The 25,464-nt window shown below is 44.4% G+C and overlaps 1 long non-coding RNA gene across 1 annotated transcript; it reads right to left on the bottom strand.

The window, feature by feature from the left end:
• Positions 1 to 310: 310 nt before the first annotated feature.
• On the bottom strand, positions 311 to 25,464 carry LOC140066164 (uncharacterized). Its single transcript, XR_011848139.1, has 3 exons — positions 25,297 to 25,464; positions 22,298 to 22,429; positions 311 to 497 (listed from the first exon to the last, which is right to left on the bottom strand). It is a non-coding gene; the product is annotated as an uncharacterized lncRNA (long non-coding RNA).

Below are 25,464 nucleotides of genomic sequence, written 5' to 3'. Positions count from 1 at the left end.
ATCAGTTACACTGAAGGGGGCATTTTAAGCAAGAAGAACTTGACTTCAGTTCCTTGACTTTATACGACCAAATTACATGTCACTTCAATGTTGATTTTTCTGGATGATGCCAACACAGGGAGCAATGAAAGAACCATGATCTGGAGGGGGTTAATCTGCTTTACAACACAATGGCTGTGGTTTATTTGGTCAATTTCTGTTGACGGGTTCCCCTTTAAGGAAATTAGAAATGTGATGTTGAACTAAACAGACTGCAGCAGAGACAAGGAAGGGCTCAGGTACCATTATAGCTAATATGTGAGGATCTGATAATGTATCTTGTATTTTAATCTAAGAAACTGTCGTTATGAAAAAACAATAAAAATATGACAAAAATAAAAAAATGTCCGGTGCTCCGGTTTGCTGGTATCTTCTCTTATGGAGTGTTGCTTTGTGGCCGAGCTCTTCCCTCCCTAGAAGCCGCTTCCAGGCTTTCTTGTTTCTTTAGGTCTTGCAGCCTACACCAAACAAAATTATTTTTAGCTTGTTCGGAGCCTTACAATGGGTCCGTTTAGCACAGCTGTGGCATTTATTGGGAAGATAAATAGCATTTTCCATTAGAAGTCTGTTGAAAATCCTTATTCCTTTGCCAGCCACTGAAATAAGGATTTCAGGCTGGGCCAATAAGAATCCTCGGCTGCACAATTTAATATGAGATGTTGAGGTACACAATGGCTTATACCTGCTCCCTCCGTCATTGGATTATTATGGAGCAGGACTAGAAAGACCAGTCGCTAATGGACCGGTGCCAAGAAAGCTTTTATCAACAAAACCCCTTAATGTTTCTATGGAGTTTGACATTCTTGGATTCACATTTTACTTTTGACCTAGAAACTTGTTAGAATTTCTGTAATTGTAATGCAGTTGGTAGTGGAGGGTGAGGAAATAGAAGTCTTTCGACTGTGCATATTGATTGGTATATAAGCGGAGGAGTGAAAATGATTGGATGTTACAATAGGATGCAATAAATTCAGCAGGAAGTTCAATGTATGTAAGATGGAAGCTGCAGCCATTGGAGAATTAACTTGTATACAAAACATAACTTATTTTAAATGATGAAAAACTATTTTTTATGGTTTTAAGTTCAAATTTTCACACATATTACTGTACAAAAGGATGACTGTCAGATCCCCCTGAATGAATTGTGGCTAGAGATGAGCGAGATCGAGCATTTACTTAAGAAAATACAGTGAAGAACAGTGAAGAATACAAATAAGACAGTGAACACAGGATCATTTAAGTGAAGAACACAGTGAAGAACACATTGCAGATGTTCCAAACATCTGCTCACTTAGCTGAAGACTAAGAGCGGAGTGGTCATCACGGAGCGAGCATGGAGGAGCGTAGCGGGGGCTGGAATGGGCATGGAGGAGCAGAGTGGGGCTGGAGCGGCATCACGGAGCGGAGCGGGCATCACGGAGCGGAGCGGGGGCTGGAGCGTGCATCACGGAGCGGGGCTGGAGCAGGCATGGAGGATCGGAGAGGGGCTGGAGCGGGCATGGAGGATCGGAGTGGGGCTGGAACGGGCATGGAGGGTCAGAGCGGGGCTGGAGCGGGCATGTAGGATCGGGGCTGGAGCAGGCATGGAGGATCGGAGCGGGGCTGGAGCGGGCATGGAGGATCAGGGCTGAAGTGGAGGCAGGAGTGGAGTGGGCTGGAGCAGGACCAACAGAACAGAAAGAACATAGTGAAGAACACATTGCAGATGTTCCGAACATCTGCTAACGTTTCGGAAGACATGCGCGCCGAACGGTGTTCTTCACAATAGTATATGAAGAACATTATGTGTGAGGAACACATTGCAGATGTATGACAACTCTAATGTTGTCAGCAATAAATCCTATCACAGCTATGTCTTTGTTCACACCATCACCTTGTTCTATGAGACTTCTATCCGGATTGTGTAAGTGGAAAGAATAGTCTTCCATGTTGTGCTAATCTTGCTATCCAATGCCCCCTAATGGCAATGTGAACAGCTCCATAAACGTATCCATAGTTAAACCGCTACCAAACAAGTCGTCATAATGCTCAGTAATCTGACAGTTCTATCAGAATATAGAAAATATTAAGAACACGTATCATTTCCATCCGAAATGACTCATGGAAGTGTGTGGGTGTTTACTGTGAAAAAATCTATTTTCCTTGTAATCTGTCATAGCAAGTGGCGGTATACCTTACACTATATGTTTTGTTCAGGTAATAATGATGGAAGGCAGTGTTTGTCAGCCGCGGTCCTGCCGCTGATGGATTTATTGTATGGAAAGTACGGAAGGTGGAGATTGTATTAGGTGCAGTGTTATTAATACCCACAATGCAGTGAGACAAACTCACCGTGTCTGGAAACTGGGGACATGTCTGGCATATAGGACATTTTCAGATTTTCTCAATTAAGAAAAATGTAATGTATTGTTATTAATGAATAATTTAGAGGCCCGGATTTGAATAAAATGAATTTACATATTTATAAATATGTAAAACCTCTTTTTGGAAAGTATTGGATGCAGACAAAACTCGTTAGAATCTATTTGATATCCCCTGGTTCTTCACCTTGAAGGTGATTTCTTAGCCACAAATGTTGATAGGGCAGCACGGTGGCTCCATGGTTAGCATTACAGCCTTGCAGTGCTGAGGTCCGGAGTTCAAGTCCTGTCCAGGTCAACATCTGCAAAGAGTTTGTATGTTCTCTCCGTTTTTGCGTGGGTTTCCTCCCACACTCCAAAACATACTGGTAGGATGATTAGATTGTGAGCCCCTTTGGGGACAGGGACTGATTTGGAAAGCTCTGTGCAGCGCTATATAAATAAAGAAATTATTATAGCATATCCATAAAATAGGTCTTCACTATCAGATTGGATGGGGCCCAATAACCCAGATCCACTATTCCGAATAGAGAGAGAATAGAAAAGAAAGCAGACAGCTCCCTTTTTATTGTAGTGGTCAGACAAGGTTACTGCAGTTCAGCTCCTATTTGAATGTAGGGACTTGTTATGCTGAGAAAAGCTGGTCTGTGAGGGTGCTGGGTGTCGAACCCAAATCAATGTGATATTGAGGATATATGTGTTTAGAATATATATTTCCAATATTTGTAGCCCAGAAAACCCATTTCATGTTTGCATGGTGGTATGGTCCTAGGCAGGGGTGAACCTAAACTTCCTGCTGTCTGAGGTGCGCTATAGAGCAGCATTCCTCCTCCGCCCTGTCTTGTAGAAATATATCAGGTTATTCTTAAGTAGGTAGCTTTCCCATGTCAGGTCCTGCTTTAAAGCAGGTAAATGCACCCATGATGCTGCCCCCCACCTTTCTGCAAGTGTTGCTGCCTGAGGCAAAAGACTCAACTCACCTCATGGCTGATGCACTCCCAGTCCTAGGAATAACCTAGTATAAGCCTGACATATTAATTCTAGAAAGTATCATACCCACCTGGAGGTTAAATCTGCTTTACAGTATAAGCTAAGACATGTTAAAATCTTCCTGAAATAAAATATTCTACAGCTCCAATAGAAAGGTTAAACCTTTTTCATCCAAGTCGATAAGTTTATTTAGACCCAGGACCATAAAGGTTTGATCTGACCTATATATAATTTTTAAAATGTTTTCCTATAATGCAAGTTGTCTAAAAAGGAGCATGGACAATGGGGCACATTTACTTACCCGGTCCAGTCGCAATCCCGTGGCACGTTGTCTGACGAAGATTCGGGTTCTGCCGGGATTCACTAAGGTCGTGCGCCCGATGTCCAGCAGGTGTCGCTGCTGCGCCGAGGTTCGCCAGAGTTCACCTGCTTCTTCCAGGTGCATGTAAGTGCTTGATCTTGCAACACAAAACTTTTTTTAAATTCCGCTGTTTTTCCGAACCCATCGGGTTGTCCGACGGCCAAGTTCCTCCCCCCCCGATTTCTATTGTGTGAAAGCCGGCGCCGATGCGGCAAAATCCTGGGGCAATTCGGCGCATATTGGAAATCGTCGGGAAACCCGACGAAAGTGCGTCCAGCAGACCCTTAGTAAATGAGCCCCCAAGTGTTGGACAAAAATGACGATTTTAGGAGTTCCCTGTTGTCATATAGTTAAAGGGAACCTGTCATAGAACAGAGTTTTTAGGTTCCCCCATGTCCCTTGTGTCAATACCAAGTATATTTGAAAACAGTTTTTATCAGAATTCTGTCTTTGTCCTTTCAAACAATAACTTATATAAAAGTTCACTTGGCCACTTACCTGCTCATATCCCCAGGGGTGGACTGTGCATATAACCCACCGGATGAAAACCTGGTGGGACAACTGGCCTGGGGCTGGTGCGGGGCTGGTCTGGGACAGATGGGGCCGGTCTAAAAATAATATACTATATACTCACTTTTCCTCCGCTCCCCTGCAGCTCCGCTACTTGTTGCAGTCTGTCCGGCAGTGACAGCTCCGTGTGCCGGCTCTTCACAGAATATGATGTTGGCAAGCGGCTGTGGCAGTGGAGAAGCGCTGGCGGTCTCTACTCTATCTGCAACTGTCCACAATCAGATTCTGACCTCGGAAGCGTGAGAATCGCTTGCACTGTTTGAAAGAGGATGAAAGGAGGCGGACGCAAAGACCGATGTAGAGGAGAGAGGGGTTTTTGTATTCAAAATCAAGGAGGGTAAGCTACCTGGGGAGGGTGGGTAATCGACCATTCACAGGCTGTTACTCTGCGCGGGAGCATTTGCCCCTCCCACTGTGTACATCAGGCAGAGGAAGGGGGGAAGTGTTGAGGGGGAGGGTAAGACAGTGTAACACTTTGTGAATCTGCAGCACTGGGGGGCTCTGTAATGCCTTCTGCTTCATTATCATAATTTTAAAAGTTGAAAGGAAGTTTCAGTCACGGTGCCTGGATCTATCAGTAAAGTAAAGTAAAGTTTTGATAGATGTAGGGTGATATAATACTTATGTTAAACCAAAAAGTTAAAAATTACAGAAACACAGTCCACTACAATGTATATCGTCAGGGGCTACTTTTTCCTCCTAATACATAGTAAAACAAACATTTATTGTAAGTGACTTCATTAGAGCCATGATGCTGAAATATAATACACTTCTCTTACTGTGTCGCTGGAATTGCACCTGTAATTAGATGAGCGTCTGTGTATTTATGGGATGTAACCGATTGTGCCCTGCGCCTCCCGCGCCTCTCTGTGGTGCACCTGCTGTAGATTTATCTGGGCTCCTCACTCAATGCCAGGTAAGATTACCCGAAAGAAAATGAGATTACTGGAATCCATGGGCGCTATAAAACACTGTAATGCAATCTGGAGCTTTAGTGCTATATGCATGCGCTAAACCATGTGGACAGCAGCGCTATAATATCATGATTTGCAAGCCCATTAACTTCTGAACCTTTCTAGCTGAATACATTGTAGACCATAATCATCCGCTACCAGGACTCCTCATACTGAAAAGAAACAACCAATGTGCAAACACAAAGACCTCAGGCTGTAGGTTCTGCTGCTGTAGGAGAAGACCATGGTGTCACCATGGGGAGTTTGGAAGGAGAAGGTCCAAACCCGGTCAGTCTTGTCTGCAGAGAAACCATAATATTAGCAAGTAGTGATGAGCAGACTTGTTAAAGTTTGGGTTCGGCCGAGTTCAGGCAAAGTGTGGCATGCGCCACATTGATTTAAAATGATGCAGATACCGGAGGTGAGGAGCATAACCGAACCTGAATCCGAATTTCTGACTGAAGTCCGGGTTCGGATTTGGTAGACAAAAACCTGCAATGTTTGGTACAAAACCGAACAGAGCAAGCACTCACATTGGGATGAGTCTACACTTCATGGCAAGAACGTCACCTTGGATGGCCCCCAGCACGATAATAGGTGCTCAACCACTTGCTTTGTTAAAAATTACAATAATACATCTATATAGAACTTCCAAATCCCCCACTAATACATCTATATACAGCCACTAACCCCCAGTAATACATCTATATACAGCCACTAACCCCCAGTAATACATCTATATACAGCCACCAACCCACAGTAATAAATCTCTGTATAGCCGCCAACACCCCAGTAATACATCTCTGTATAGCCGCCAACACCCCAGTAATACATCTATATACAGCCACCAACCCCGAGTAATACATCAATATCCAGCCGCCAACCCCCCAGTAATACATCTATATACAGCTTCCTCCCCCCAGTAAAACATCCAGTAAACATCTCTATATAGCCACAAAGCCCCCAGTAATAATCTATATACAGCCGCCAACACCACAGTAATACATCTATTTACAGCCACCAACCCCCAGTAATACATCTCTGTATAGCCGCCAACACCCCAGTAATACATTTAAATACAGTCGCCAACCCCCCGTAATACATGCATATACAGCCGCCTCATTGCCAGTAATACATCCATATACAGCCGCCTCGCCCTCAGTAATACTTTTATATACAGCCGCCTCACTCCCCAGTAATACATTTATATACAGCTGCTTCACCTCCCAGTAATGCATCTTTATGCAGCCTCCATGCCCCCAGTAATACATCCATATACAGCCGCCTCAGCCTCAGTAATACATTTATATACAACTGCCAACCCCCCAGTTAAAAATCTATTTTCAGCCACCACCTCCCAAATATAACATCTATATACAGCAAACTCCCCCCAGTAATACATCTATACGCAACCTCAACGCCCCCAGTAATACATTCATATACAACCGCCAACCCTCCATTATACATCTATATACAGCCTCCACATCCCCAGTAATACATCTATATACAGCCGCCTCACCCCCAGTAATACATTCATATACAACCGCCAACCCTCCATTATACATCTATATACAGCCTCCACATCCCCAGTAATACATCTATATACAGCCGCCTCACCCCCAGTAATACATTCATATACAGACGCCTCACACTCAGTAATACATCTATATACAGCCGTCAACCCCCGAGTAATACATCTATATGCCGCCGTCAACCCCCCCAGTAATACATCTACATACAGCTGCCTCAGCCCTAGAATTGTTCCTGCTCTGCCATAGATACTAGCTACCACCCAGGTCTTTTTTTACCAGGCAAACTGGCAAATCGACCACACTTGGTGGGGGCTCCTTTGAAGGCAAAGTGGCGGGAGCATGCGCCTTAGTAACCTTAGTCATTAGTGAGGGGAGGCTGGTGGAAATGTCATTACTGGGGCAGGATGCTGAGCATTTCATTAGTGAGGGGAGGCTGGTGGAAATGTCATTACTGGGGCAGGATGCTGAGCATTTCATTAGTGAGGAGAGGCTACTAGCATTTCATTACTGTCAGAGACTGCTGGGCATTTCATTAGTGAGGTGAGGTTGCTGGGCATATTATTAGTGAGGGGAGGCTGCTGAGCATTTCATTATTGAGTGGAGGTTGCTGGGCATTTCATTACCCAGGCATCTGGAGCTGTGCATACTATCTACTTGGGAGGATGTATACTATCTGCTTGGGGGCTGTTAAAACTATCTACTGAGGGGGTTGTGTATACTACCTACTTGGAGTGCTCTGTATTTATCTGCTTGGGGGCACTATGTTATCTACTCGGGGGCTGTGTGTAAATTACTTACCAGTAGCGCTGTTTCAAACAACAATGTATTATGTGTACACAGCATTAGTGGGGTTTTATATTATGTAAAACCGTAGGTATATTCCATAATGTAATTAGTTCAGGGGGTCTGGTGTATATATAAATGTAGGTGCTGTACATACTTTAATTTATTCAGGGGACTTTATAAAGGATGCTTTATGTGGGGAATAGTGTGTGCAGTTGTGTTGTGAAGATAACATACATTTAGGAACTTGAAACATTATACTGTAAGTGACTGTGGGTTTTTTGGGGGCGCTGTGTGGAGTTGTGCTACATGGACCTGAAGACATTTGACTTTGAATTCAGCAGTGATAAACCACGGCCAGGAGAAATCGTAGTGAAGTCCTCTTCCTGATTGAGCAGATCTTTACCTGTAAGGTTCTAGATGTCACTATAGTCTCTGGGGCACATTTACTAAGGGTCTGAATCGCGTTTTCCTGCAGGGTTTTCCGAATTTTACCGTTTTGCCCCGAATTGCCCCAGGTTTTTGGCGCACGCGATTGGATTGTGTCGCATCGGCGCCGGCTTACATGCGACGAAAAACGGGGGGCATGGCCGTCGGGAAACCCGAAGGATTCGGAAAAATCACGCTATTTTTTTTTTAAAAAGTCTCGCTTGACACGCACTTACATGCACCAGGAATAGTATGGTGAACTCCAACAGACCTCGGTGGACCTCGATACAGCAGCGACACCTGGTGGACATTGAGCGCGCAACCTTAGTGAATCGCCGGAAGACTCTAATCCTCGTCGGAGAACGCGCAGCTGGATCGCGACAGGACCGGGTAAGTAAATAAGCCCCATTGACTGACTACTAGTGTGTGAAGTAGCATCATTGGGGGGGAAGGGCAGCATTTTAATTTTTTTACCTCAGGCAGCAAAAAGGATTGAATCGGACATTGCTGGAGGGGGCCCCCTTAGGAGTAAAGTGGTGGGGGACCCAAGGCGTGTGCCTATGGAGCCCTGTCTATGATCCGTCCCTGTATACATACATACATAAATATATATTCACACACATAGAGTTATTGTGCACTATGAATTATACTAAGTTCCACTTTATATTTTCTGCCATAATTTTCTAAAAACTAAAAAAGTTGATGTTGATGGAGGAAAATAAAGGTACAGTTGTGGGGGTGGCAGATGAAATCCATATATTTGTGTCTGCATTAGTTTCTGTAATGACCTAGAAAAATACAGTCTTGCTAATCATAGCGCCGGAGTTGCCGAAATTTGTGGCCTCTGTAAACTGCTGTTTAAAAGCTAAAATAACTGCTTATGTAATGGGAAGACGGAGCCATAAATATTGTGTAAAACACACTGCAGAGCAGATTTTAAAAAATGATTTGCAATTGAGAGTCCATTAAGAGAGTTTACTGGGGCTGATGTCAGGATGGAACAGCAGCAGAATTGTAAAACCTTCAATGTGTTTTTTTTTTTTTCACTATTATTTTACTTAAAAAAAAATTCCCTGAAACACTGAAACCTTTCTCCTGTAAACAATTCATATTTGATAGATTGAAACCACTCGGGGTAATGCACCTCTGCAGTTTGAGAAAAATCCCTTAAGAGGAATCTAAAGATTAAACACATCTCCTGGAAGGTTGGGGGGAGAATTCTTCTGTTCTTCGTGTTCCTGTGTGTTTTTTTGGGATTGTGGGTGGCTTGGAACGAACATCCATTCATCAAACAAAGGAGAGAAAGCTACAATCCACTTGATTTCTGGAATTTTTCATTTGTCCATTAAATGTACATGTCTACATAAAGAGCAGTCGATTTGTATCAGGTCTGTGCTGTGCGCGGCATTAAGGTTTTATGAGACTGGAAACACATGGCTGCTTCACTCCAGAAACACTGCCCCTATTGTCCATAGGGTGGGGGTTTGACCCCCCATAACTGACTGATATGAGCAGATCCTGCTTACACATAAAGGGCACAGGACTTCTACTTGTATCCCACATACATGGGCACTGCACAGTATAACTGCTCTTTTCTCCAATAGTATTACACAGCATAATAATATCTGCACATACTGCTACTCCTATCCTGTATATAAGACCTTAGCTACTCCTATCCTTTATATACGACCTTAGCACATACTGCTACTCCTATCCTGTATATAAGACCTTAGCGCAGTACTGCTACTCCTATCCTGTATACAAGACCTTAGCACGGTTATACAAGTCCTATCCTGCATATAAGACATTAGCATAGTACTGCTACTCCTATCCTATATATAAGACCTTAGCACAGTACTGCTACTCCTATCCTGCACATAAGATCTTAACACAGTTCTACTAGTCCAATCCTGCATATAAAACATTAGCACAGTACTGCTACTCCTATCCTGTATACAAGACCTTAGCACAGTACTGCTACTCCTATCCTGTTTATATGGGCACAGCAAAGTACTTTCACTCTTTTCCCGTATATATAAGCTCAGAACAGTACTACTACTTCTATCCTGTATGTATATGGGTACAACAGAGTACTACTGCACCTTTTACTGCTACTATCACCATAGACAGGGGGCATCCTCTACACCTAGAGGAGAGGAGTATCTAACATCACCATAGACAGGGGGCATCCTCTACACCTAGAGAAAAGGAGGTTCTACCATAACCATAGACAGGGGGCATCTTCTACACCTAGAGGAGAGGTGGTTCTACCATCACCATAGACAGGGGGCATCCTCTACACCTAGAGGAGAGGCAGTTCTGCCATCACCATAGACAGGGGGCATCCTCTACACCTAGAGGAGAGGCGGTCCTACCATCAACATGAACAGGAGGCATCCTCTACACCTAGAGGAGAGGTGGTTCTACCATCACCATAGACAGGGGGCATCCTCTACACCTAGAGAAAAGGAGGTTCTACCAACGCCATAGACAGGGGGCATCCTCTACACCTAGAAGAGAGGAGGGTCTACCATCACCATAGACAGGGGGCATCCTCTACACCTAGAGGAGAGGTGGTTCTACCATCACCATAGACAGGGGGCATCCTCTACACCTAGAGGAGAGGTGGTTCTACCATAACCATAGACAGGGGGCATCTTCTACACCTAGAGGAGAGGTGGTCCTACCATCACCATAGACAGGGGGCATCCTCTACACCTAGAGGAGAGGTGGTTCTATCATCACCATAGACAGGGGGCATCCTCTACACCTAGAGGAGAGGTGGTTCTATCATCACCATAGACAGGGGGCATCCTCTACACCTAGAGGAGAGGCGGTTCTACCATCACCATAGACAGGGGGCATCCACTACACCTAGAGGAGAGGTGGTTCTACCATAACCATAGACAGGGGGCATCTTCTACACCTAGAGGAGAAGTGGTCCTACCATCAACATGAACAGGAGGCATCCTCTACACCTAGAGGAGAGGTGGTTCTATCATCACCATAGACAGGGGGCATCCTCTACACCTAGAGGAGAGGAGGTTCTACCACCACCATAGACAGGGGGCATCCTCTACACCTAGAGGAGAGGAGGTTCTACCATCACCATAGACAGGGGGCATCCTCTACACCTAGAGGAGAGGAGGTTCTACCACCACCATAGACAGGGGGCATCCTCTACACCTAGAGGAGAGGAGGTTCTACCATCACCATAGACAGGGGGCATCCTCTACACCTAGAGGAGAGGCGGTTCTACCATCACCATGGACAGGGAGCATCCTCTACACCTAGAGGAGATGTGGTTCTACCATCACCATAGACAGGGGGCATCCTTTACACATAGAGAAAAGGAGGTTCTACCATCACCATAGACAGGGGGCATCTTCTACACCTAGAGGAGAGGTGGTTCTACCATAACCGTAGACAGGGGGCATCTTCTACACCTAGAGGAGAGGTGGTTCTACCATCACCATAGACAGGGGACATCCTCCACACTTAGAGAAAAGGAGGTTCTACCATAACCATAGACAGGGGGCATCTTCTACACCTAGAGGAGAGGTGGTTCTACCATCACCATAGACAGGGGGCATCCTCTACACCTAGAGGAGAGGTGGTTCTACCATCACCATAGACAGGGGACATCCTCTACACCTAGAGAAAAGGAGGTTCTACCATAATCATAGACAGGGGACATCCTCTACACCTAGAGGAGAGGCGGTTCTACCATAACCATAGACAGGGGACATCCTCTACACTTAGAGGAGAGGAGGCTCTACCATCACCATAGGCAGGGGGCATCCTCTACACCTAGAGAAAAGGAGGTTCTACCATAACCATAGACAGGGGACATCTTCTACACCTAGAGGAGAGGAGGTTCTACCATCACCATAGACAGGGGGCACCCTCTACACCTAGAGGAGAGGCAGTTCTACCATCACCATAGACAGGGGGCATCCTCTACACCTAGAGGAGAGGAGGTTCTACCATCACCATAGACAGGGGGCATCCTCTACACCTAGAGGAGAGGAGGTTCTACCATCACCATAGACAGGGGGCATCCTCTACACCTAGAGGAGAGGAGGTTCTACCATCACCATAGACAGGGGGCATCCTCTACACCTAGAGGAGAGGCGGTTCTACCATCACCATAGACAGGGGGCATCCTCTACACCTAGAGGAGAGGTGGTTCTACCATAACCATAGACAGGGGGCATCTTCTACACCTAGAGGAGAGGTGGTCCTACCATCACCATAGACAGGGGGCATCCTCTACACCTAGAGGAGAGGTGGTTCTATCATCACCATAGACAGGGGGCATCCTCTACACCTAGAGGAGAGGTGGTTCTATCATCACCATAGACAGGGGGCATCCTCTACACCTAGAGGAGAGGCGGTTCTACCATCACCATAGACAGGGGGCATCCTCTACACCTAGAGGAGAAGTGGTCCTACCATCAACATGAACAGGAGGCATCCTCTACACCTAGAGGAGAGGTGGTTCTATCATCACCATAGACAGGGGGCATCCTCTACACCTAGAGGAGAGGAGGTTCTACCACCACCATAGACAGGGGGCATCCTCTACACCTAGAGGAGAGGAGGTTCTACCATCACCATAGACAGGGGGCATCCTCTACACCTAGAGGAGAGGAGGTTCTACCACCACCATAGACAGGGGGCATCCTCTACACCTAGAGGAGAGGAGGTTCTACCATCACCATAGACAGGGGGCATCCTCTACACCTAGAGGAGAGGCGGTTCTACCATCACCATGGACAGGGAGCATCCTCTACACCTAGAGGAGATGTGGTTCTACCATCACCATAGACAGGGGGCATCCTTTACACATAGAGAAAAGGAGGTTCTACCATCACCATAGACAGGGGGCATCTTCTACACCTAGAGGAGAGGTGGTTCTACCATAACCATAGACAGGGGGCATCTTCTACACCTAGAGGAGAGGTGGTTCTACCATCACCATAGACAGGGGACATCCTCCACACTTAGAGAAAAGGAGGTTCTACCATAACCATAGACAGGGGGCATCTTCTACACCTAGAGGAGAGGTGGCTCTACCATCACCATAGACAGGGGGCATCCTCTACACCTAGAGGAGAGGTGGTTCTACCATCACCATAGACAGGGGACATCCTCTACACCTAGAGGAGAGGCGGTTCTACCATAACCATAGACAGGGGACATCCTCTACACTTAGAGGAGAGGAGGCTCTACCATCACCATAGGCAGGGGGCATCCTCTACACCTAGAGAAAAGGAGGTTCTACCATAACCATAGACAGGGGACATCTTCTACACCTAGAGGAGAGGAGGTTCTACCATCACCATAAACAGGGGGCACCCTCTACACCTAGAGGAGAGGCAGTTCTACCATCACCATAGACAGGGGGCATCCTCTACACCTAGAGGAGAGGAGGTTCTACCATCACCATAGACAGGGGGCATCCTCTACACCTAGAGGAGAGGAGGTTCTACCATCACCATAGACAGGGGGCATCTTCTACACCTAGAGGAGAGGTGGTTCTACCATCACCATAGACAGGGGGCATCCTCTACACCTAGAGGAGAGGAGGTTCTACCATAACCATAGACAGGGGGCATCCTCTACACCTAGAGGAGATGCGGTTCTACCATAACCATAGACAGGGGGCATCCTCTACACCTAGAGGAGAGGTGGATCTACCATCACCATAGACAGGGGGCAGCCTCTACACCTAGAGGGTTGGAAGTTCTACCATCACCATAGACATCCCCTTTAAAAACATCTTTTTTCAACCTTATCTACTATGAAACTATACATATCCTACAAAAGCGATTTCCTGAGATATCAGTTTGTGTGCAGGCTACATGTCATTTGGTACTTATCTGATATTTCTAATTAAAGTAATGAGCCCACACATTCATATGGCATATGAGGAGGAGGTCAGAGGTGCAGATATCTACAGTACTGCAATTTGCCCTCATGTGAAGTGCTGCATTGTATACTTCATATCTTGTTGAGAAGCAGTGGTTTAATACAGAACAGCCCTATATAAAATCTGACAGAGCCTATACGGCAATACACAGAAGCCATATGGATCTTTACCAAACACAGAGAAACATATAACTTTGATGAGCAAATCTCATATGTTTGGCCGCCTGCAATGTAATAAAGGGAAATAAAGCAGCTTGTCATTCAGAGCAGCTCCTTTAAGGATACACTATTTATTTCAAGGTGCTCCGGGTCACCCCATATTTAATAAGAGAAACCTATCTAATACACCGTATTACCTGCTCGGGGACGTGTAACTGTAAATGTGCAGATGTACAGTATACTGCAGTGCGGTGCCAGAAGAAATCCAAGGCAGATAGAAAACAGGAGATAAAAGGATATTTGCAGAGTTTTCGAAAGACTTGGAGGTGAAGCAGGAAGGGTGATACAGAAAATGTTATGTATAAGAATAAGATGGATAAGAGTTTTGTTGTTATCTCTTGGCTCTGCTTTAACATCTTCCAGTGCCGGCAGCTGCTTCTGCATCTAAATGTCTTGCTGCAGTAACATTCATGCTGTCATGTGTAGGTATATAGTCAGGGACAAGGCTGGGATTTGGGGGGGGTGATATATGGGCAGTTGCCTGGGGCTCTATTGTTTGGATGGCACAAGGGATGGGGATGTCAGAAGCAAACTAAGAGCACCCAATATTAATTTGGAGGTATTATAAAAGATATGAATTTACATAACTACACGACCCTATGACAAGAAAATAGAACTTGGCTATACATTAGGCACGAAAATTCAACATTCATAGTTTAAACTCTAACTTCTGGTCTTAAAGGGGTATTCCTCCCATGAAGACAAGTTTCTTAAATGTGTTATGACAAAATAACACATTCTCTAATTCGCTCTTATTAACAAAAATGCAGCATTTCACAGATATAAGTCCAACCTCTCTCTGTCAGTCCTGGTGTACACAATTTTGGTTGCCCCTAGACTCAACCCCTGATCTTGTGAGTTTAGGATTGTCAGACATATTGGGGCTCATTTAGTAAGGGTCCGCGGAGCCCATTTTCTTAAGGTTTTCCCGTCGATTTCCGTTTTGCACTGAATTGCCCCGGGTTTTTGGCGCATGCAAACGGATTTTGGCGACGACTTGCACGCAACAGAAATCGGGGGGCGTGGCCGTTGGACAACCCTACGTGTTCGGACAACGCGCAAGATTTAACATTTAGAATTGTGTCGCAAGACACGCATTTACAAGCACCGGGAAGAAGCTTCGTGAATCGCGTAGGACTTCATCCTCGTTGGACCGTCCGAATCTGGGATCAAGATTGGGCCAGGTAAGTAAATTTGCCCCATTGTGCTCCTGTCTGCATGAGCTAAGCTTCTTCCTGCCTCTAGCCCCACCCCTGGATTCCAAGACGAGCTCACAAACACAATAGGGCGGATTTATCAACCTGTCTGAAAGTCAGAATATTTCTGGTTACCCATGGCCACCAATCACAGCTCCCCTTCAAAATATTTATGAGTTCTGGTAAAATGAAAGCTGAGCTGCGATTGGCTGCCATGGGCAAATAGAAATATTCTGACTTTCAGACAGCTTGACAAAAGTCTACTGCTTCAGGTTTTATAATGGCAATTCGCATATACTCCAGAATGTTATAAAGAGTGATCAGCTTGACAGCAATTAATTGCAAAGTCAATATTTGCCTAGAAAATGAGCTTTTTCCCCCAAAACACATTTCAACTTCATTGCAGGTAAGGAGCAGCTAACAAGGTTTCAGTGATTGCTCCAGTAACACAGGTGTGGGTGTTGATGAGGACAGGGCTGGAGATCAATCTGTCATGATTAAGTAACAGACTGGTGCTTGGTATCATTGTTTCTCTTCTGTTAACCATGGTTATCTCTAAAGAAACACGTGCAGTCATCATTGCACTGCACAAAACTGGCCAGAAAGATTGCACCTCAGTCAACAATCTATCGCATCATCAACAAATTCAAGGAGAGAGGTTCCATTGTTACCAAAAAGGCTCCAGGGCGCCCAAGAAGGACCAGCAAGCGCCAGGACCGGCTCTTAAAAGTGTTTCACCCTCGGGATGGAGCTCCCAGCAGTGCAGAGCTTGCTCAGGAATGGCAGCAGGCAGGTGTGAGTGTATCTAAACCCACTGTGAGACTGCGGAGACTCTTGGAGCAAGGCCTGGTGACGGGTGGACAAACAAAAACCAACAAATTGTGACAAAATGCAAGCAGTGATTGTGCAAGAATGGACGGATTTGGTCCAGAAGTTGATTGAGAGCTGCCAGGGAGAATTGCAGAGGTCCTGAAGAAGAAGGGTCAACACTGCAGATACTGACTCGCTGCATTAACTCCTAACTGCCAATAAAAGCTTTTGTTCCTCATAATATGATTGCACTTGTATTTCTGTATGTGATAAAAACATCTGACAAACCAGAGGGCAACAGATCATGTGACAATATAATATTTGTGTCATTCTCAAAACTTATGGCCATGACTGTATCTCTGTATCTGGATATGAATAGCTCATGAGAGAGATCTCTGCACTGGAACTGTGTACAAAAAACGATTGGATATTTTATAAAACATGATACTGTGAATATCTCCTCGTCTGATAATGAATGTTAACTCTACATTGTACAGCAAGTCCAATCCCTACGTAGGAGCCACATATTACAGCATCGGTTTTGTACTTCCCGGTCAGTGTCAGCGGCCGGTGGTGAATAATAAATGAGATGGGTCAACGTGAAAAGTAATTACAACAAGTGTATAATGAACCCCGAGCCAATGTATTGATCAGTGTGTACTAACAAGGCCAGGACCACCACAATTAATTACAGATACTGCCTTGTCTGGCAGACGTGAAGCTGAGCCTTCGGAGACGGAGAACACTATGGCACAGACATGTAGCTCCCGACCCCATTGACAGAACAATCTTTTAATTGACTTCCTCCCAGGGACTGCAGGTCTATAACCCTGCCTGGACGCTGAGACAGGGAATTAGAGGTTAATTTGCCTAACAGACAGCAAGAGAATTAGGGATTGAACTTCAGCCTACTGCATATTTCATTCCATGTTCTAATTCCTGTATTTTTGATCATCACTTTAGTTGCTATAAGATCTTCTACAGTTTATAACGATACATGTAATATACTAGCTTGACCTGAATCCAGCTTTTCAATATAAAAGGATCGGGAATGTGAAATCACAGAGGAACGATGTGGAATATCTTAGTCTTAAAGGTAATTATTTATCCAATTGCGCTTTTCTATTAAAACCAGATAATGAAACATTCCTATGGCTTTTTTTCTAAACTTTGTTTTCATAATTGTAGTTTTTTTTTTAATTATGACAAGAGGGGGAAGGAGGAGATAAGCTGTGACATCATCTATTGTCAGTAGTGATGTAATGATGGGTCAGTGTTATCTATGTAGAGGTCATTGTACAGGGAGGGGGGGGGGGAGATAAGCTGTGACATCATCTATTGTCAGTAGTGATGCAATGATGGGTCAGTGTTATCTATGTAGAGGTCATTGTACAGGGAGGGAGGAGATAAGCTGTGACATCATCTATTGTCAGTAGTGATGCAATGATGGGTCAGTGTTATCTATATAGAGGTCATTGTACAGGGACGGGGAGGAGGAGATAAGCTGTGACATCATCTATTGTCAGTAGTGATGTAATGATGGGTCAGTGTTATCTATATAGAGGTCATTGTACAGGGAGGGGGGGGGGAGATAAGCTGTGACATCATCTATTGTCAGTAGTGATGCAATGATGGGTCAGTGTTATCTATGTAGAGGTCATTGTACAGGGAGGGAGGAGATAAGCTGTGACATCATCTATTGTCAGTAGTGATGCAATGATGGGTCAGTGTTATCTATATAGAGGTCATTGTACAGGGACGGGGAGGAGGAGATAAGCTGTGACATCATCTATTGTCAGTAGTGATGTAATGATGGGTCAGTGTTATCTATAAAGAGGTCATTGTACAGGGAGGAGGAGGAGATAAGCTGTGACATCATCTATTGTCAGTAGTGATGTAATGATGGGTCAGTGTTATCTATGTAGAGGTCATTGTACAGGGAGGGAGGAGATAAGCTGTGACATCATCTATTGTCAGTAGTGATGCAATGATGGGTCAGTGTTATCTATAAAGAGGTCATTGTACAGTGAGGAGGATGAGATAAGCTGTGACATCATCTATTGTCAGTAGTGATGTAATGATGGGTCAGTGTTATCTATATAGAGGTCATTGTACAGGGGGGTGGAGGAGATAAGCTGTGACATCATCTATTGTCAGTAGTGATGTAGTGATGGATCAGTGTTATCTATAAAGAGGTCAATGTACAGGGAGGGGGAGGAGATAAGCTGTGACATCATCTATTGTCAGTAGTGATGTAATGATGGGTCAGTGTTATCTATATAGAGGTGATTGTACAGGGAGGAGGGAGAGGAAATAAGCTGTGACATCATCTATTGTCAGTAGTGATGTAATGATGGGTCAGTGTTATCTATATAGAGGTCATTGTACAGGGAGGGGGAGGAGATAAGCTGTGACATCATCTATTGTCAGTAGTGATGTAATGATGGGTCAGTGTTATCTATATAGAGGTGATTGTACAGGGAGGAGGAGGAGATAAGCTGTGACATCATCTATTGTCAGTAGTGATGTAATGATGGGTCAGTGTTACCTTTATAGAGGTCATTGTACAGGGGGGGGGGGAGGAGATAAGCTGTGACATCATCTATTGTCAGTAGTGATGTAATGATGGGTCAGTGTTATCTATATAGAGGACATTGTACAGGGAGGAGGAGATAAGCTGTGACATCATCTATTGTCAGTAGTGATGTAATGATGGGTCAGTGTTATCTATATAGAGGTCATTGTACAGGGAGGGGGAGGAGATAAGCTGTGACATCATCTATTGTCAGTAATGATGTAATGATGGGTCAGTGTTATCTATATAGAGGACATTGTACAGGGAGGAGGAGATAAGCTGTGACATCATCTATTGTCAGTAGTGATGTAATGATGGGTCAGTGTTATCTATATAGAGGTCATTGTACAGGGAGGGGGAGGAGATAAGCTGTGACATCATCTATTGTCTGTAATGATGTAATGATGGGTCAGTGTTATCTATATAGAGGTCATTGTACAGGGAGGGGGAGGAGATAAGCTGTGACATCATCTATTGTCAGTAGTGATGTAATGATGGGTCAGTGTTATCTATATAGAGGTCATTGTACAGGGAGGGGGAGGAGATAAGCTGTGACATCATCTATTGTCAGTAGTGATGTAATGATGGGTCAGTGTTATCTATATAGAGGTCATTGTACAGGGAGGGGGAGGAGATAAGCTGTGACATCATATATTGTCAGTAGTGATGTAATGATGGGTCAGTGTTATCTATATAGAGGTCATTGTACAGGGACGGGGAGGAGGAGATAAGCTGTGACATCATCTATTGTCAGTAGTGATGTAATGATGGGTCAGTGTTACCTATATAAAGGTCATTGTACAGGGAGGGGGAGAAGATAAGCTGTGACATCATCTATTGTCAGTAGTGATGTAATGATGGGTCAGTGTTATCTATATAGAGGTCATTGTACAGGGAGGGGTAGGAGATAAGCTGTGACATCATCTATTATCAGTAGTGATGTAATGATGGGTCAGTGTTATCTATATAGAGGTCATTGTACAGGGAGGGGGAGGAGATAAGCTGTGACATCATCAGTCATGTCAGTAGTGATGTAATGATGGGTCAGTGGTGGTATATATAGACATTTGATAGATGCAGATCCCTATGTTTCTGTTAGTATCATACATTTCAGTGGAACTTGCGGAATTGGTTACAATTGGAATTTGACCTGTTAGCACTGGGTACATCACCGCTGTCTGAATGTGTCCTGGTAGTGTCTTAGGATTCAGTATTTGATGGCATATTCCATGTTCTACATACATTTCTTGCAAGTGCAGTTCTACCAGGCAGATTCTGTTTCATCCTCACTGGTGACAATGGGCCATTGTTATTCACTGACAATGAGCCACGGCTCAGAGGAACTTGTTATTGTCATTTTTTTGGTCACAGCAAATGATTTGTCCCGATGATAATGGGTATTAGCATTCAGTAATGGAGGCTCCCGGGGCATGCTGGGATTGTGCCCCTCGCTGAACATTCCTTTCTAGTGATGACATTGACTGCGGAGAAGGAAATAGAAGGTCTCTTCCTGACCTCACACTAATGTATTCTGCAACTGGTACAAGAGGCAGCAACCAATGTATCTACTGCCACATTCCGAAAAAATAAATTGTGGAGACTTTTTATGTATTCATTTAAACAATCATAAAGCCACCAAACTGTGTACTTTATTATAAACTTAAAGGCGTTGGTCACTTTAACAGGGTCACCCATATCATACTTACTCTGTTAAAGTTTGTCATTGACCGCTGGGAGTTAGGAGTCACATGACCTGCCGGCTGCAGGACTCGGACTTCCATGGGATGGATCGGGCCATGCAGTCATCACTGTAGGACACAGCAGGCCACAGGGTGTGATGGGAAATCCCAAGTTGTGCTGCCCAGGGGTCACTTGACCCCCAGGGGGCCAATGACAAAGTTCAACGCGTGACCCTATTAGGCTGTTTTACTAAGGCCAAGAGTGGGTTTTGGCCATTAGCTAGCCACACAGGGGTCTAATACTTTCGATATTGGGCTTGGTCATGGCAGGTCTTTATTTCTATGGCCAGTTATTTCCTATGAACATCGGCGCTCACGTACTGATGTCATATGCAAATGCAATACACTGCAATACACTTGGACTTTTATTATATTAAGGTGCAAAGATAGCAATTCACCAAATTACTGTGACATTTGGTCTTTTTCAGACACAGTGGAAAGTATAACGCTAGAGAATATAATAATGTTACACAACATCAAAGAATATGATTATTGGTATCTTCATGATAACCATAATAGATATAGTAGCTAGATAGCAGCTAAAGAATGAAAGGAGGTGTTAAAATGCCCGGTAAATGCCCGGATTGCAGAAGATACAGGAAAAAGGTATAAGAAAAAAATGCTGGTCCCCCTCGTTTAATGAAAGATAAACCCACAATGGTTATAGAAATAACTTACAGAAACCTGACAAAAGTGAAAAACGAGGACGAGGCAACAATACTAGACAATACTTCACAGAGGCATGAAGCACAAAGATCCAGCAGGGTGTGCAGGGAGAGGCAGGCTTTCTGGGAAATGGCCAGCGCCAATTAACGGCACGCTGGCCCTTTAAATCTTCTGAAGCTGGAGCGCACGCCGTAGGAGTAGGGAACACATGGCTGAGGGAGTGGAGACAGGACAGGTAGGCCAGAGGGGGGAGAGGGGCATGGGTGAGCCCATGACCCATGTTATGGAGAAGGCTGGTATGTTCTGTGGCTGCTTTGCTGCATCTGGCAGAGGGTGACTTTAATCTGTGTACGGTGCAATGAAATCTCAAGACTATCAAGGGATTCTAGAGACAATTGTGCTGCCCAGTGTCAGAAAGCTTGTTCTCAGTCGTGGGTCATGGGTCTTGCAACAGAATAATAACCCCTTAACATGCATCTACAAACACCCAAAAAAGGCCAAGAGGAAAACATTGGACTATTCTGAGGTGGCTTCTATGAGCCCGGACCTAAATCCTATTTAGCAGCTTTAGATGGATCTGAAATATGGCGTTTGGAAAGGTCCCCTTCTACGTACCAGACAACTGGAGCAATTTCCTCATGAGAAGTGGCCTAAAATACCTTCTGAGAAGTGCAGAAGTCTCATGGACAGTTCCAGAAATCGTGTGATTGTGGTGATTGCCTCAAAAGGTTGTGCACCAAAATACTAAATTAAGGGAACCATTATTTCTATCCAGGCCCGTTTCATGAGTTTTATTTTTTTTTTAAAATATGTTGAGGCCTGAATGTAAAGCAATGTCTGCCTTTCATTTCTTCATTTTTATAGAAATGTAATTTATTTTTACTTTTAGTATTTCTGTGACCATTGTGGGTTTTTCTTTCATTAAACAAGGGGCGACCAACAATTTTGTCCATGTGTATGTGTGGTCTCTGAGAATGCTGGTGATAGGAGTACGTGGTATATACATCGCCCGGGGAGAAATACGTCATGCTGCTACTGCTAGAGACCTTGTATACAAGGAAGAATAGGAAGTTACCTAAGGGAGGGACTAAGGTGGTGGTCGGGGGCCTGGAGGGGATGGATGCAAGATGGCCTCACAAACCTGATGACTTCACAACGGCACAACCGAAGGCCAAAAGTGACTTCACACCAGCACTGACGCACTTCCAGTGGACATCCAGGAAATGATCGAGTATCCCGTCTGTGGCGCAATAGTGAAGACCTGCACTGGAACCTGGAAGGTATAATATGTTGATGTAAAAAGTGAATATGCCCAACGGGTAAAGGTGGCACAAAATAGAGAGTGGCTGGAAGCAGGAGATCTCGTTCCCCTGTTTGCGACCCACAAAATGCACATGTTTGTGTACATGGGGCCTAACCATGTTAAAATTTGGTATAAGTATATGGGTTCATTCACATGAACGTATGGGGGACGTCTGTATGGCCGCAAGCTTGGGGCTGTACATATGTCGCCCATAGACAGCAATAGGTGTATAGAGCGATATGGTGCACATGTGGCACCATGCCACAACGTACTGCCACACCGTACACGGGAAAAGAACATGTGGGCACACGTTTGCGTAAATGTAGCCTAATTTTGCTCTTTTGTATGTGAAAAATAAGGCAAAACCTGTGCTGCTAGTTCTTAAACCCAAGCATTAGGTTTACATACATCTGTTTTCGATAGTTACTTCTTACATTGAGTTACAAAATGCAATTCAAGTGCAACGTGTGCAGTCACACATGATGGAGGGTGGAAGGATGTTGCTTATTTTTCATTGGGTTCATCATCTTCAAAACATAGTGGCCAAGATCCTCATCCAATAAAGAGTTTTTTTCAAATTTTTAGAAAATCTATATTGTATCAACAATTGTTTCCATTTTTGGCTAGATGTCATCACAGTTAGGATAGATGCTTAAGAAATCCCTGGAGACTTAGAGAGGTTAAACAGGAGCTGACTCTATAGATTTTACTGCAATAAGTAGGATTACCGTGCGGTGAGTAATTGCTCTTGGGTACTTACATTAACCAGCGTTTACATGTAAATCCAGCTTAGGCCAGAGACACAGAAATGAATGCAGCCGGAGAACTGATAGGGAAAGTGAGCCATGAATACGTTAACCTCCCCTTACCCCCCGAAGTCGCCAGAACATTATCGTAATGCCAGGTTAATTGTCATCACGGGGCTTACGCAACGTGTGGTGCGGGGGGGCGGCCTGACCCTATTACCGCACCTGTGCTGCCGGCACTTTCTCTTTAGAGTGTTTTTATTTTATTTTACAAAAATTTACTCACTAATTTTACAGCTTCAGTCGCTTTGGTTGGAAGCGTCATTGCAAAAGTCAACAACAAAATCACAGCTCGAAATACACAGAAACTGAATGTTAGAATAAGAAACGTGTGATAACCACAGCTGAGAGCGAAAGCAACAAAATACTGGTGCCTTGTTTACGCTCCTCATGTTAGACTAGAACATTTAGAAAGTCAATTTTATATCCATGTGCAGAAGTTTTAGACAATCTTCCTTCTAAAACCATTTATACAAGCGCCAACCCATACGGTTCTTGTTCTCATCTGCAGGTTATAAGCTCAAGGTGTCATCTGTCAAGTTTGGCTTTGGGTTATTCCTGAGGGTATTGTCTAACTGGCCTTCCTTTCTTTGCATGATTTAGCCCTAGAGAAATCTGGACATTGCTTCATGGAGACCACCAGTGTTAAGGTAAACCTAGCTGACAGATCAAATCCTGTCATTTCTACTTGTCTTATTTTCGTACTGTAACAGAGAATATATTTTAAGATGGCGACGGCATCGTGGACCACACCTAAAACTTCGAGGCTGAGGAATTTCAGGAATTCCCTATGGTGACGAAAGCATGAGACAGCAGAAAACTCTCCAATCAAGACCCAAGGGGGCTCAATTACTTACAAAAAAAATTGCGTGGTGCTGCACCTTCCCTCTTATGAGCTGTCCTTAACGGTCCTAGATGGATCCAGCAAACATCCACTATTCAATAATCCAGTAGAAGAAACTCTTTTGTGACCGGAGCTCAAAAACGAAAAAGACGATCCATGTAGGTTTCCTCCTTATTTGTGCACCAAACACAAGGGATCACTTTCAGGGATAAGTCACCATTCAGACCAGAAACCGTCAATATTTTCACTCCTGTCCTAGTCTCCTCCACTCACTGCATATAAGAGACATATCCAGACATAGTGTAGACAGTTTCAAACTTTTAAAACTTTTATTTCCAGTTCTACTCACATATGTAGATAAAAAATGCGCATATCACAAATAACTCCACGAGGACGCCAATCCTTGCCCGACCCAGGGTTTCGCCTCTGTGCTTCTTCTGGGGCATGATGGATATGTCTCTGGATATGTCTCTTATATGCAGTGAGTGGAGGAGACTAGGACAGGAGTGAAAATATTGACGGTTTCTGGTCTGAATGGTGACTTATCCCTGAAAGTGATCCCTTGTGTTTGGTGCACAAATAAGGAGGAAACCTACATGGATCGTCTTTTTCGTTTTTGAGCTCCGGTCACAAAAGAGTTTCTTCTACTGGCTCAATTACTTGCCCGGTCCATTCGCTATCCCGCGGCGTGTTGTCCAACGTTGATTCGGAGCTTATCTGGATTCACTAAGGTCGTGCGCCGGATATCCACCAGGAGTTCACCATCCTCTTCCTGGTGCATGTAAGTGCGTGTCAAGCGACTAAATCAAGCGACTAAATCCGATCGTGTGCGCAAAAAACCCGGGGCAAAATGGCAAAAAACAGTAATTTTGGGGAAACCCGATGATAATGAGCTATTCGGGTCCTTAGTAAATGAGCCCCATGATGTCTGATATGTTATGCTTTGTATGCTCCTCCTTTTCTATTTTTTCCTACTTTTCTATATAGACTAATAGAACAAATAAAACTTGCACAGTGCTGATTTTGCCCAGGGCAGTAGCACGAGTGAGACTTGAATCAGAAGTTGTCTGAGTCATTCCTTGCACACATGCTTAAACTAATTTGAAACACACAACCAACACACACTAAAAGAGGATATCCTAAATCCTCCCCTAACACCAGCATTACACCTCTGGAAGTGGTGTTACCTCTGGAAGTGGTGTTAGTGGCTGGCCTGGGTCATAAGGGGTAGGCAGGAGAGTAGGTAGGTTTGGTCCTAGGTCGGAGTAGGTAGAGAGCACGAAGATTCGGTAGTCGAGAGACCATGACATATGTAGTCGAGAGACCAAGAGCCATATGTAGAGGGCTTGAAACGA

This window comes from Engystomops pustulosus, chromosome 6 (assembly GCF_040894005.1).
Source record: "Engystomops pustulosus chromosome 6, aEngPut4.maternal, whole genome shotgun sequence".
Classification (NCBI taxonomy): Eukaryota; Metazoa; Chordata; class Amphibia; order Anura; family Leptodactylidae; genus Engystomops; species Engystomops pustulosus.
This window is presented reverse-complemented; position numbering and strand designations above follow the sequence as displayed.